At 40.6% G+C, this 12,350-nt stretch overlaps 1 pseudogene; it reads right to left on the reverse strand.

Annotated features, from left to right (window-relative positions):
- Positions 1-6,217: 6,217 nt before the first annotated feature.
- LOC116934111 lies at positions 6,218-7,229 on the reverse strand (annotated as a pseudogene).
- Positions 7,230-12,350: the final 5,121 nt, after the last annotated feature.

The raw sequence follows: 12,350 nt of genomic DNA on the forward strand, positions 1-12,350 counted from the left end.
CTAGTCCCCATTTACCACCCCATCTGTACAGCTTGTCTAAATAGGGTTGTAGGAGATCTTCCGCGTCGACTGCGTTTTTGGTACTGGCGTAGACTAGTACGTCATCTGCATACTGAAGAGTGTAGGCGCCAGATGGGGGGGGGAGGCAGGTCTCTCATCATGACGTTGAACAGGAGAGGGCTGAGGACTGCTCCTTGAGAAACTCCTCTGGTGACTGGTTGTGTTTCTGATAGGTGATCACCTATTCTTATCCGAGCAGTTCTTCCGGTAAGAAAGGATTGAATCCATTTTAGTATACGGCCGTTGATGCCGAGACATGCTAATTTGTAGAGGACGCCATCGTGTTGGGTGCGGTCGAACGCTTTCTTTATGTCAAGAAATATGGCAGTTGTAGGACGACCACTACTAAATCCGATTTTGACGTGGTTTTCTAGGGCCACGATGTGATCCATGGTACTCCTGCCAGGGCGGAAGCCTGCTTGAGTTGGTTGGAGCAGGTGATTCGACTCTAGGTACCAGCTAAGTCTATTTTTGATAACCCGTTCCATTACCTTACCAAGGCAGGAAGTAAGGGAAATAGGACGGTATGAGGAACGGCTTTTTGGCGATTTGTTAGGTTTTGGTATGGGTATAATGACCGACTCTTTCCATTCGAGTGGGACTTCTCCGTGGTCTAGTAGGGTATTGAACATGCGGCGCATATGTTCCCGGTTTTCTTTGTTGAGGTTTGTGATCATTTTGTTGTGCGTAAGGTCTAGGCCTGTGGCATTGCTTTTTAGATGTCTGAGACTTTCTTCGATTTCATTTAGGGTGATGGGAGAATTGAGGGGGTTAGGCTGATTGCAGGTAATGGCTTGGTAAATTTGTTCTTCCAAGTATTTGTTTTTGGCGGGTTGGGTGTCTGATCTGTCAAAGAAGGTGTCAAGAAAGATTGTTGCCATTTCATTAGGGCAGGTGACCCTTTTTCTTCTTTTCAGCTTAAAGTTCTTTTGCCGATGGCTCTGGCCTTCAACCTCCCAAATTACTTGGCCTTCAAACTTGTTTCTTTTTCACATAGGTATGCATTTTCAACCAAAATATAAATTCCCAGTGCGACACCTAATCCTAAATGACCTCGCTTCTTGGTATAAATGTTGGTGCTTTTCAACATTGTCAGTCTTTTCCAGTCAGTTGCTCGGAGCAGTTTTCGTCGTCTAGTCGTTCCGAATAGTTGAAATGTCGGTTCTCTTACCGCCAGTCCTGAGCAGTAGACCTTTTTTGCAATGCAAAAAGTATGGAATTTTCCATGAGGCAACGCCGAAATCGGCCATCTTTATTCCGTGTTTTCTTTTCCCCGTGTAATTTCTAGCGATCGGCCCCCGAAAAGCTCTAATCAGAGTAACCGCCCTAAAAATGGCATTCGGGGATCAATCGGTGTGTCATTTCGTCAAACAGGGCAGTGCGGGGGGAAATTTATCCCAATTGCCACGACACCGTTTTAAAAGATGGCGGCTGTTACGGTTTTAGGCTAAAAATCGGGGTAGTCGGGTAGAATGAGGTATAATCGGAACTGTAATTAGGGCAATCGGGTCGAAAACTATATCATTTATGCAATCAGGTTTGTATCACCGATTCTGTCCCCAGATTGAACCCTGATTACGTTCGGGGCAAAAAAATTTCCCCTTGTTAAAGTTGAATTTGTTTTGTTTTGAGTGAAAGAGATCGCCCTTTCATTTCACTCAAAACAAAATAAAAGATCAACATTAAAAGAGCTTGTAAACATCCAGGGTTGTCAATTATATTAAAGTAAAAATTTCTCATTGTATACGAACTCGGTGGTAGGGATCGGCCCCGACCCTAATCGGGGAGCATTTGGCCAATCGGGTTTTGAAATTCGGGGCTCAGGGTGAAATTTTTAAACCCTGATCTTAATCGGGGTTAAATCGGGGTGCCTAATCGGGGATGCAATCCCGATTGCAATCAATCGATCGAAGTGAAATCGATTATTATAATGAAAATCGGGGAGTTCACCCGGTTGCCCCGATAAAAACCCGACCCAAATTCGTAGTTTGAATTAAGGCGCCATTTTCACAAATTGCGTCGAGGCAAGCGGGTTAATTTCGAATTTTTCCCGCCCCGCCCCGGCTGACGAAATGGCACCCCGATTCAGCCCCGATTGTATTTTCCCGGGGCGGGGCGGTTAACCCGATTATGGCTAATCGGGGCCGATCGCTACTCGGTGGTAGGGCTCGACCCCGGTGTAAACATGGGTTGACCTTGACGAGCTCAATAATGGAATATGCTGGCACGATGGGGAAAAATTGATGAAAACATTTTTTTTTTGTTGCTCGAAATAAAAATATTGATTTTTGACGGTTTTCGGTTATTTTGAGCTGATACATGGAGTCGATCCCAAATTTGACGAGGATCACGAAAATGTGAATCTTTTCTGACAGACCAATAAATAAGGAGTTATTTTGCATTTTAAAACCGGAAGTAAACCGAAAATTGAAATTCAGGAAATCTAAAAAAATGAGCTTTGTTCTCCTCTAAATGGTTAACAATATTTTGATAATTGTAAAAGTAAACTATTGTTTTAAAAAGTTATGTGGTGTTTTAAAAGTTCTAAAAGTTTAATTTCAGTTCTGATACCTAAATAGACTTGAATCGAAAAATCAAACATCTAACACGATTAAACCCCTTACTTCCTTGGTATTTAGTTAAACCTGCAACCGAAATATGACAGTTCTTCTCAAAACAATGTTTCGGGTTCTACTAGTATCTGGCTCATAGCCTTCTATAGAAACGGCCAGGAAGCTGGTTATCTCCCTGTGGAACTCAAGTTTGGCATCCTCCCACCGACCCACAGCCGCCTCCGGCTCTTTTCCATAGCTACGGCTCTAGCAACGAAAACGTCCTTTCCACTTTTTTTTGTGGAAAGGACGTTTTCGTTTCTTCGCGAAGAAGGCCTATGCGAAGCGGACTCAATTAAATCCGGTATCAAAGCAGAAATCACCTGTTATATTTCATATATCACATTGCATATTAGGCAATAATACATGCAAAAAAAGAGAAGGTTGATACATTGTTCGAGAAGTAGTTGGATTATCCCAAGTGAGATTTAAATCGGTAGCCGTTCTATCTGCCACTTTGACAAATGTATCGCCAATAATTCAACGATTTTTCTACCGGATTAACAGTCCGACACAGCGACGAAGTTTGGTGACCATACACGTTGGAGGAAGCATCGTAGAAAGTCAAACTTGCTTTAACAACCTAAAACAATTCAAAACATCAAATCTGATCGCTGGTATGAAGAAGACATGAGAAGCCACTGTCTGTAAAAGAACTCGGTCATAGAACAAGAATTCTATACCTTAGAATTCGAGATGTGACAGGACGACGAATCAATTAATCTCGTATCAAATTATGGCCAATCCTAAGATTCTGAACGGTCAAGAAAAATATCTCAAAGCACGCGAAGATTGAGCCGAGTTGTTGTGAATTATAAACCTTAGAATTTGGGATGTGACAGGACAACGAATCAATTAATCTCGTATCAAATTATGGCCAATCCTAAGATTCTGAACGGTCAAGAAAAATATCTCAAATCACCCGAAGATTGAGCCCGAGTTGTTTTGAACTAGGGACAACCTGCTCGGATTCATTTTTATGCAAGAAACCGTTATCGACATGGATGCAAAAGTTTACAGAGTAAGAAATTGTGTAATGGAATTGTATGCCTATTACCATTTAACTGCCTCATTGCAAATTTACTCTAATGCTTGCGTGCTATTTGATTGCAACGTTCAATTACTTATTCTTAATTACACGGGCAAGATCATATTTACCTCATTTTTTCACTTGAGTTTCAAACCAGGAAAGTCTAGGATATGGCTGATGCACACCAACACAATATTATCTTCCTTGAATGTGAAACATGGTGTTAATTTAATTGAAAATAGTAAAATTATATAATTGAAAATTGTACCATTATTGTATGCACAGATCTCTTTGCCATTGTTAAATGTGACTACAACACACGTTTGATTAGCTGAATTGGGTTTCTTGTGCTTCCAGATGGCATTTTTCAAAACAACTCCTTTAAATGGTGGGTTTCCACTTCAATGATTAAAAGTGCCCCTTCGATATAACCTCGAGATAACAATAATGCATAAAAGTTTTCTTTTAAAAATTGAAGATTAGTACAACTTTTTTCGAAGCACAAAGTTATTAAATTACGTGAGCAATGGTGTCGAGGAAGTGAACATCATTCCAACTGATGTATCGGACGACGAAGAAACTCTAACCAAAAAGCGACGACTTTTCTAATACCTCTGCAAACAAAACAATAAATTGCACTTCAATTACTTTTAATCATGGATTTACAAGCAGAAAAACCGACAGACCAAGAACTTCAGCTTTGGCCTAAGGTGTTTAAAAATGTTCAACTTGATTTGAAAAGCTCTGCATCAGAATGACACACTGGGGAGGTTGACGTCGCAAACAGAGAGAACCATTTTCGTTGAGACACTTTATCTCTTTCACAGTAGACACGTGATCTTAATCTGCTGTCCAATGAAGCAAAGAAGCAACACAAGTCTGTATAAAAATTTTTAAAAATGCCATTTTTGTTATACTTGTTTGGCTTTGTAAAAGTGAAACCAATTTACAACACAGTCGTGCCCGCTGTGAATATCATCTATCACCCATGGCTTTGTGGATGGATGTCCACCTGGGAAGCTGAAGATTTGGAATCAATCCCCACTTTTAAAAACAATTTATTTAAAGTAATAGGTCATATTTTGTTTCATTTTACCATTTTACCATTTGTTTTACAAAACTAGTAACGAGAAACAAATGTATCTTCCTCAAACTTCAGGTTTCTCCTGCTAATTTAAGAATACCAAAAAGTCACTTTATTAACATGATTACGCATTTGTCAAATACCTTAAACATCTTTTTATAATCTTTCCAATGACCCTTGGTTGACATAAAGACATCCTATGTTCCTTGTTCCAAGAAGCAGGAAAATATTGTCGCGGGTGAAAAAGGGGAAATGTTTATCTCTTAACAGAGATGATTCACCCGCTCATTGAACTACGCTGCGAAAATGGGAATGAATCATCGGAAATAATCAGCGCTAGAAGTAGATACAGAGACATTCGCTCCGGAAGGGGCGTAATTAGCATAGCAGTAAAAATACGAGTGTAAAATTCAGTTAAAGATGAGTTCCCAGGTTTCCCTAGACGTCTTATGGTCTACTCTTGGCCTTGCCCTAGTGACAAGTAAGGGGGAATATTCTAGACTAGCTAGATGGGTTTCCGATTGAAGGTCACGATTCGAAAGTCATTCCCACGGTCAACTCCCTGCATTGCTTTGTGACAATAACAAGAATTACCCTGAGAACGTTGAACTCTCAAGGTTCTTTGCAATCTGAGACATCGATTCTTTACACTTCTCCAACTTTTGGTAAATGGTTATCTCTTTTTTGTTTAAGTAAAAGGGGATTGTTTAGATTTAAGTCATCACTTGTTGTATTCATTTGTGTTTGATCAAACACAAATACAACTCGATTGACAATTGGTGGAGACGCAGCTCGTTACCCGTAAGTGACGAATTAGTGCTGCAGAGTTTTAATTTTTGAGACGCAGCTCATTACCCATAAGCAACGAATTTGTGCAGCAGTGTGGCAATTTTTGAAGACGCATCTCGTTGCCTGATTTAGACGGCGGATCGTTACATGGCTACCCGTCAAAATAGATTGCGTCTCGCAATCTCTTTGCTCAAGACAGTAAAACCTGCAAATAAAGAGAAGAAAAATAAAACAGGAATATTCAAGGAGCACTTTCTCCGATGGAATAAGGAATTTTTTCTTTTTACTTGGAATGAAATATGGCGTAGGAGAAAAGATACAACATTAAACGAGTAGTGACGGGGACATCTAGAAGCGCAGAGCTCAGTGTGGCGTGTTCCGTTAAAGGAAATACGCACGCCTTCGAGCACGGAGCTCGATAAACAAATCTGAAATAAAGTGTCCAAGCCTAGACGGTCTTTTTCAATCAGATTTAAAACAGCAATACAAAGAATATGAAAAAAAGGGTGGTGACGCAGACGTGAGAAAGAGAAAGAGCGCGGAGCTCGGTCTGGTGCATTCCGTCGAAGGAATTTTTACGCCTTCGAGCGCGGAGCTCGATAAAACAAATCTGAAGCAAAAGTGTCTAAACCTAGACGATCTTTACGAATCAGATTCAAAACAGCAAAATAATGAATATGGGAAAAAATAAGTAGTGACGCGGACGTCTGAGAGCGCGGAGTTCAACGTGACGTGTTCCGTCGAAGGAAATGCGGGACGCCCTCGAGCCCGGAGCTCAGTACAGATATCATTGATTGACTGACCATTATCTGCCAGTTGGGTGAATATCATTTTCTGCGAAAGCTGCCCGATGACCGATTTTAGTTCTGCAATTTCGTTTTTCGTTTCCCTCAGTTCCTGGGTACTGGCCTTTGCCGAAACGGCGTTAACAAAGTCGACGCTCCGTTTCTCTAGTTTCGCCTCATTTAAGATGGCTGCACATTTTTCTGTTGCTTTTACTAGGTCGTTTAAGTTGCTATAGTCCTTAAAACTCATTCTTTCACGTAGGTTCGGCTTCAGACCTCCCAAAAAGCCGTCCATTAGTATTGTCTCTCTCAGTTTAAGAACGTTTGCCTCGATTGACTTCCCTGCTTCCGTTGGGTAGGCAAACGAGTAAAGCTTCTGTAATCGACAAGCATAGTCCCTGGTAGATTCTCCAGAATTACGCGTGCAATTTTTTAACTCTGTAAAATACATTTTTCTGTTATCCCCTCCGTGAAAACGCTCATTTAGATTCTGTTTCACTTTAACGAACGACTGTGCTTCCCTCAGATAATTTAACTGGAAACTTGTAATACAGTCCCCTGCAGACCCAAACAGCTTTGAGCCTAAAAGTTTATCTTCCTCCCTTCTTCAAACTCATCGGTGTCGATAACCCTTTCCAAATGTTGTATCCAGTCCTCTAATTTGGTTGCCCCCATTCTATTGAAAGCAGGTACCTGAGCTAATAACGCTATCGTTTGTTGTTGTTGGTTCTGTATTAATTTTTGGCTATTATAATAGCTCTGGTTCATAAAAACGGAGCAATTAACGCTCCTGCTGCGGCATCTTCTCTTGACGCCCCTGTCTCCCTCAGACATTTGTGCAAGGTCTCGTATGGGTTTAGATGCGCCATCGTTGGTCTATGTGGGTTCGTGTCGACTGTTTTCTGAGAGGGGGTAGATTTGCTAATTACGCTTTTATACGGTGTGAACTTTGTTTCGATTTGTTTTGACGAAGACGGCTGGGGCTTTTCGAAGAGGGGGAGGGTCGTTTCAGTTTTCACTTGTCGAGTGAACGGGGGAGGCGTCTGCGTCTCCCCCAATCGAGTTGGAGGGGAGGTCGTCTGTGTTCCTACTTAACTAGTAGGAGCTAGTTTCCCTGTCGTTTGTTGTTATTGGTCTGTATAAAAATTTTGATATCTGCTAATAGGCGTTGAAGAATATTTGAGGGTTGGAAGTGACTGGCCGTCGGCAGACGTTTCCACTTTCTCTGTCCTTCTTAAATCCGCCTCGACGCGTTCTCTGATGCATTCAAGGTCCTGCTCCACTTCTAAATCGTTGTGAGATTTGACACTGCTGAAATCGTCGTCCTCATCTGCTGTCTCTGGGTTGTTTTCGAGTTTTAGATAGATGTCGTTAATCAGAGTGGGCTCGATAGGCTCAATCGTTTCTGGCACAAGGGGATGGGAAGCTTTGTTTCTATTACGTTCACTGACTCGGGTAGGTGGCTGGCCCTTCACGTGGATGTTGCGATTTTTCCGTACCGTTAGAACCGGACCAGGCTGCTCAAGCACCTCTTCGGTGAGCAGTTCAACGTCTTCCGCCTCCGCGTTGAAATCGGGATAAAGGCACGTATGGTTGACAGGCGTCCTAGGTATGGATTTACCGACGACGTGGGCCCAATTGTCTTGACGCTGGCTGGACGTTTCCCCAATCAAGTTTCGACTTGGATTAGCCGTGTTAGACACGCCTTTTCCTTTAACTAAAAATGCTGCACTGTCTTATTCGAACGAGGGATTTCCGGGCAAAGGGCTAGGCTCGACGAGGTAGTCGTTCTCGTCTTCGTAATAGGAGTCGACTGAGTAACAGTCGTCGTCAACGGCGTGCTGGCATCGTTACGCTGATTTCGGAGAAAAAGTGGTCAAAATAGACTTCCCGAGTGCGTTGAAAAAGCTAGGCTTGCCCACTTTAGTTTTAGGGGCTACTGGCGTTGCGTGGGCTTTTCGTTGACGAGTGGGTTTTTTTTGGTCGAGACGGTGCACGCATTCGATCCAGATGGTGCAAATCGTATCACCCGAAAGAATATCGCCAAGAAAAAAAATGACCGTGATGCTGAAAAAAAAAGGCTGGCAGACTGTTGGGGGCGGCGTAAGAGGGTAGTGAAACTGTGCACTAACAATTGGCGTGGCCAGCTAATTTAAGGGAGAAGATTTAAATAGACCTTTTGAGTGAGTATGAGAGGAAGGAAACTAGCTTGTCTGATTTCAGTTTAGGGTTACTGGCGCTGCATTGGTCGTTCATTTCTGGGGGGGTTTGAGTTTGTAAATCGCATCGCCGAAAAAAGAAATATGGCGGCGATGCTTTGATGAAAAATGGCTGAGGAGGAAAAAAGATCGATGGGCGAACGTAAGGAAAAACAGAACTGGATACGAGCAACTGGCAGAGTTGGCTGATTACCAACAAAACTGCTATACAAGTTATGGGAAAAAATGGCAGAGTTGGCTGAAGACCAAAAAAACTGCTATACAACGTGGGTATGTGGCACATTATACCCCTTTTTCACGATTGGAGTTGTTAAAGTGGTTAAAGTTGCTTTCTTGCCGGCATAGCAATTAAGAAAGTGTTTGATTGACTCTCGTGTACGTCACTGAAAGCCAGCAGTATACTAAGAATCGATCCCTAACCCGACTGACAAGATCCACGCTGTGTCCCGTGTACATACGATCGCTAAATCTTTCGACAGCCGCTTCGGAATGACGTTAAACGTATAATGTAAAACTCATCCGACAATAACCACACGGGGATCCTGGAGCTAAAAAAATACATGCAAAAAATTGAAGGATAAGACGCGCGAGTAAGATAGATCGCTGCCACCAATGTAATGGTTTACACGCGCGTGGAACGTGTAAACTACCACAAGAACGTAACTATAAAAAAAATAAAATAAATTGGGTTTGGGAATTACCGCATGTTGTATTGAACTATAAGCGACGATGGAGAATGAAAAACTGTTAGAACAAAATATCAGAGAAGAGTTTTGTCAGTTTATTACTCGAGTAGAGTGTATATTTTGACTCCTGATTAGCATAGGAGATAAGTTGAATGAGACTTACCAAAACACAAGAATTCAATTTCACACAGTACTTCAATAACACTTGTACTCTGTCAGAGATACCACACAGACCGGACGTATATTCCAACTTCTCTGCATCAACGTCGAGAGCCGCAGCGTCATCACTCAGACGTTGTCTTCCATGTTTTACTCAGAAAATCATAACGCTTTCATCTAGTGCTGAATGAGTTCAACACAAACATCAACAAAAACGATCCGCGAAGACACAGCCCAATCGATAAAAATACTACAGCAAAAAACTGTCGTGAAGACTGAAGTGGTAAGACCAAAAAAGAACCCTCGAAGACCGACGCGCGGTTCTATTTATGATTTTTTAAGGAAGCATCTTTTTCTTCTGGCTGGCGTAGGAATCGCGGTAGCGTCTTTTACAACGTTCAACTCGACCTTTTTTCTTGTTCGAAAACAAGGTGGATTTTTCCGCAACGGTCAACTCCCTTATATTGTATTGCTTGGGGCGCCAGAGGGGTGACTTTTTAGAAATTCGAAGGCCATCGTTTCTCTGTTGTCAGAGATCTAGATTTTTACACTGTAAGCCCTGTTTGGTATCATGGTTTTAGCATTAAAGATGCTATTGTCACTTCTTTTAATTCAGTAAATGCAAAATTTACATCTCAACGTTGTGAACTCGGCTTGTTAGTGAGTTGTGATGGTACAAATGTGGGTAAGAGTTCTAACAGTCAATTTTGGCCTATCATTGGGAAACTTTGTCTTGATGGAACAGAACCTTTTGACATAGTATTTTATCAAGGTAACGCAAAGCCTCATAATGTAAACACTTATCTCACACATTTCCGTGACGGAATGTTAGACTTGATCAATGGCGGGTTTCACTATAATGGATGTCATATTAAGATGAAAATCAAAGCTTTTTGTTGTGATGCACCGGCATGAACTTTTATAAAAAATGTCAAACCTTGTGGGTCATACTATGGATGTATGAAATGTGAAACAAAGGGTGACTATGTTGTCAACATATCCGGGAAAGGGGGAAGAGTCATATATCTAGAAATTGATGCTATGATGAGAACTGACGAGTCGTTTTGCGATCGGGAACAAGTCCAGCATCATGCTGGATCATCTCTTTTGGAAACATTACCTATAAATATGATCGAAACATTCTGTATTGATCCTATGCATGTAGTTCACATGGGAGCAATGCAGAAATTGCTTTATTTGGGTCCATGCCAGGCGACTGATGAAAGCAAAACTGTCATGGCAAATGATGAAGGAAGTTTCAGACATTATTGTGGAAATCGAAAAATTCATAAGTGTTGAGTTTCAAAGGAAAACTAGAACACTTGATGGACTTTCACGGTTCAAAGCGACTGAATTTCGTTTACTTCTTTTATACATTTTGCCAATCATTTTAAAGAATAGACTTCGGGATGAAGTTTATCAGCACTTCTTTTTGCTTCATTCGGCAAACAGAATTTTGTCATGCGAAGCAAGTGTGAAAGACGAAGCAAACGTGGATTACGCCAATAGTCTGTTAGTCTTATTTATCCAGAAGTCCGTAATGATTCACGGAGACCAATTTGTAACTTATAGTATTCATAATCTGCAACATTTAGGAGTGGAAGGCAAACGATTTGGTTCACTTGAAATGTATAGCTGTTTTGTGTTTGAAAATCACCTTGGAAAGTTAAAAAACCTTGTTCGCAAGAGGGCAAAACCTTTACAACAGTTAGTCAATCGGTCTATCGAGATGCGATCTAATCCGCAAATCTAAACTGTAACGAAAAATCCAAGTATTATTAAACTCCTTTGTGAACATAACAATTTGGTCCAATGATGAACGGTCTTCGTGGGCAGCAGTTTTCAAAAGTTTGCTTTAAGGAACTCAGGTTAAGTATCAAAACTCCAAACAACTGTGTTGTTATGGAAAATGATTATGTTGTGTTGATTGATAATTTTATTGAGAAAAGCCACGGGCAAGTGTATGTTTTAGGAAATTTTTAAACTCTGAGTCATTGTATGATTTCAATGGATTAGATTTCAAACTGATTGGGACTCAAATTGTGCACTCATTGTCTCCCAATATTTACTGTTGGAAATTGAACTTAATTTCGGCTAAGGCACTCAAAATTCCAATTATTCAAATCACAATGGCAAATTGTTTTGGAATTGCTATTATACGTTGCTGAACTTTGATTTGTAGTAGAATGTGTTCTTAATTAATTTTCTTTTCTTTTTTTTTTTTATATTTCATCTATTGCATCTACATTGTAATCGTGCGCACGACCTGGCTAGCCTTAAATCGACAATGCGGAATCGGCCTTTTACAACTTTATTTCATAGCAAACTATGTTCTCAAATAATCGACGTTTTATTTCTTTTCATATTTCATCAATTGCATCTTCACTGAAATCGTGAGCACCTCCCGCCCTCAATCGGTGATGCGAAATCGACCTTCAAAATTCATTAATCTTGTAATAATTTCTTTGTTGAATTGCAATATAATGTTTTTTTGGAAAATTTTGTTTCATTTTCATTTTTCATGGTATGTTGACACGTTTCAAATAACATATGTTTAACATATTTTTTAGATTTCCTGTATAAAGTTATTTGAGGAAGATATTTCCCATTGATTTTTTATATATGTGTAAAAAGTTATGTCTTTGTACATATGTTTTAGAATTAAGATGTAGATAAGATATCAAAAAACAAAAAAGACAGTAGAGAGACAGAAACATATATCCAAGATATCCAAAAGATATCTCGATGTTCTACTAGGTTGAGCAGCCACAAAACTTTTTCGTTCTCTATCCAGACCAACAAGTAGAATTTATGAAGTCAATGTCTGAGTAAATCCAAGACACCTGTGAGAAATTAATGGTGAAGGAGAAAAACGAGCAAGAGAAAACAAAAGGATCCTTCAAGCCAAAAGGACGTACTACTGACG

This window comes from Daphnia magna, linkage group LG7 (assembly GCF_020631705.1).
Source record: "Daphnia magna isolate NIES linkage group LG7, ASM2063170v1.1, whole genome shotgun sequence".
Taxonomy (NCBI): Eukaryota; Metazoa; Arthropoda; class Branchiopoda; order Diplostraca; family Daphniidae; genus Daphnia; species Daphnia magna.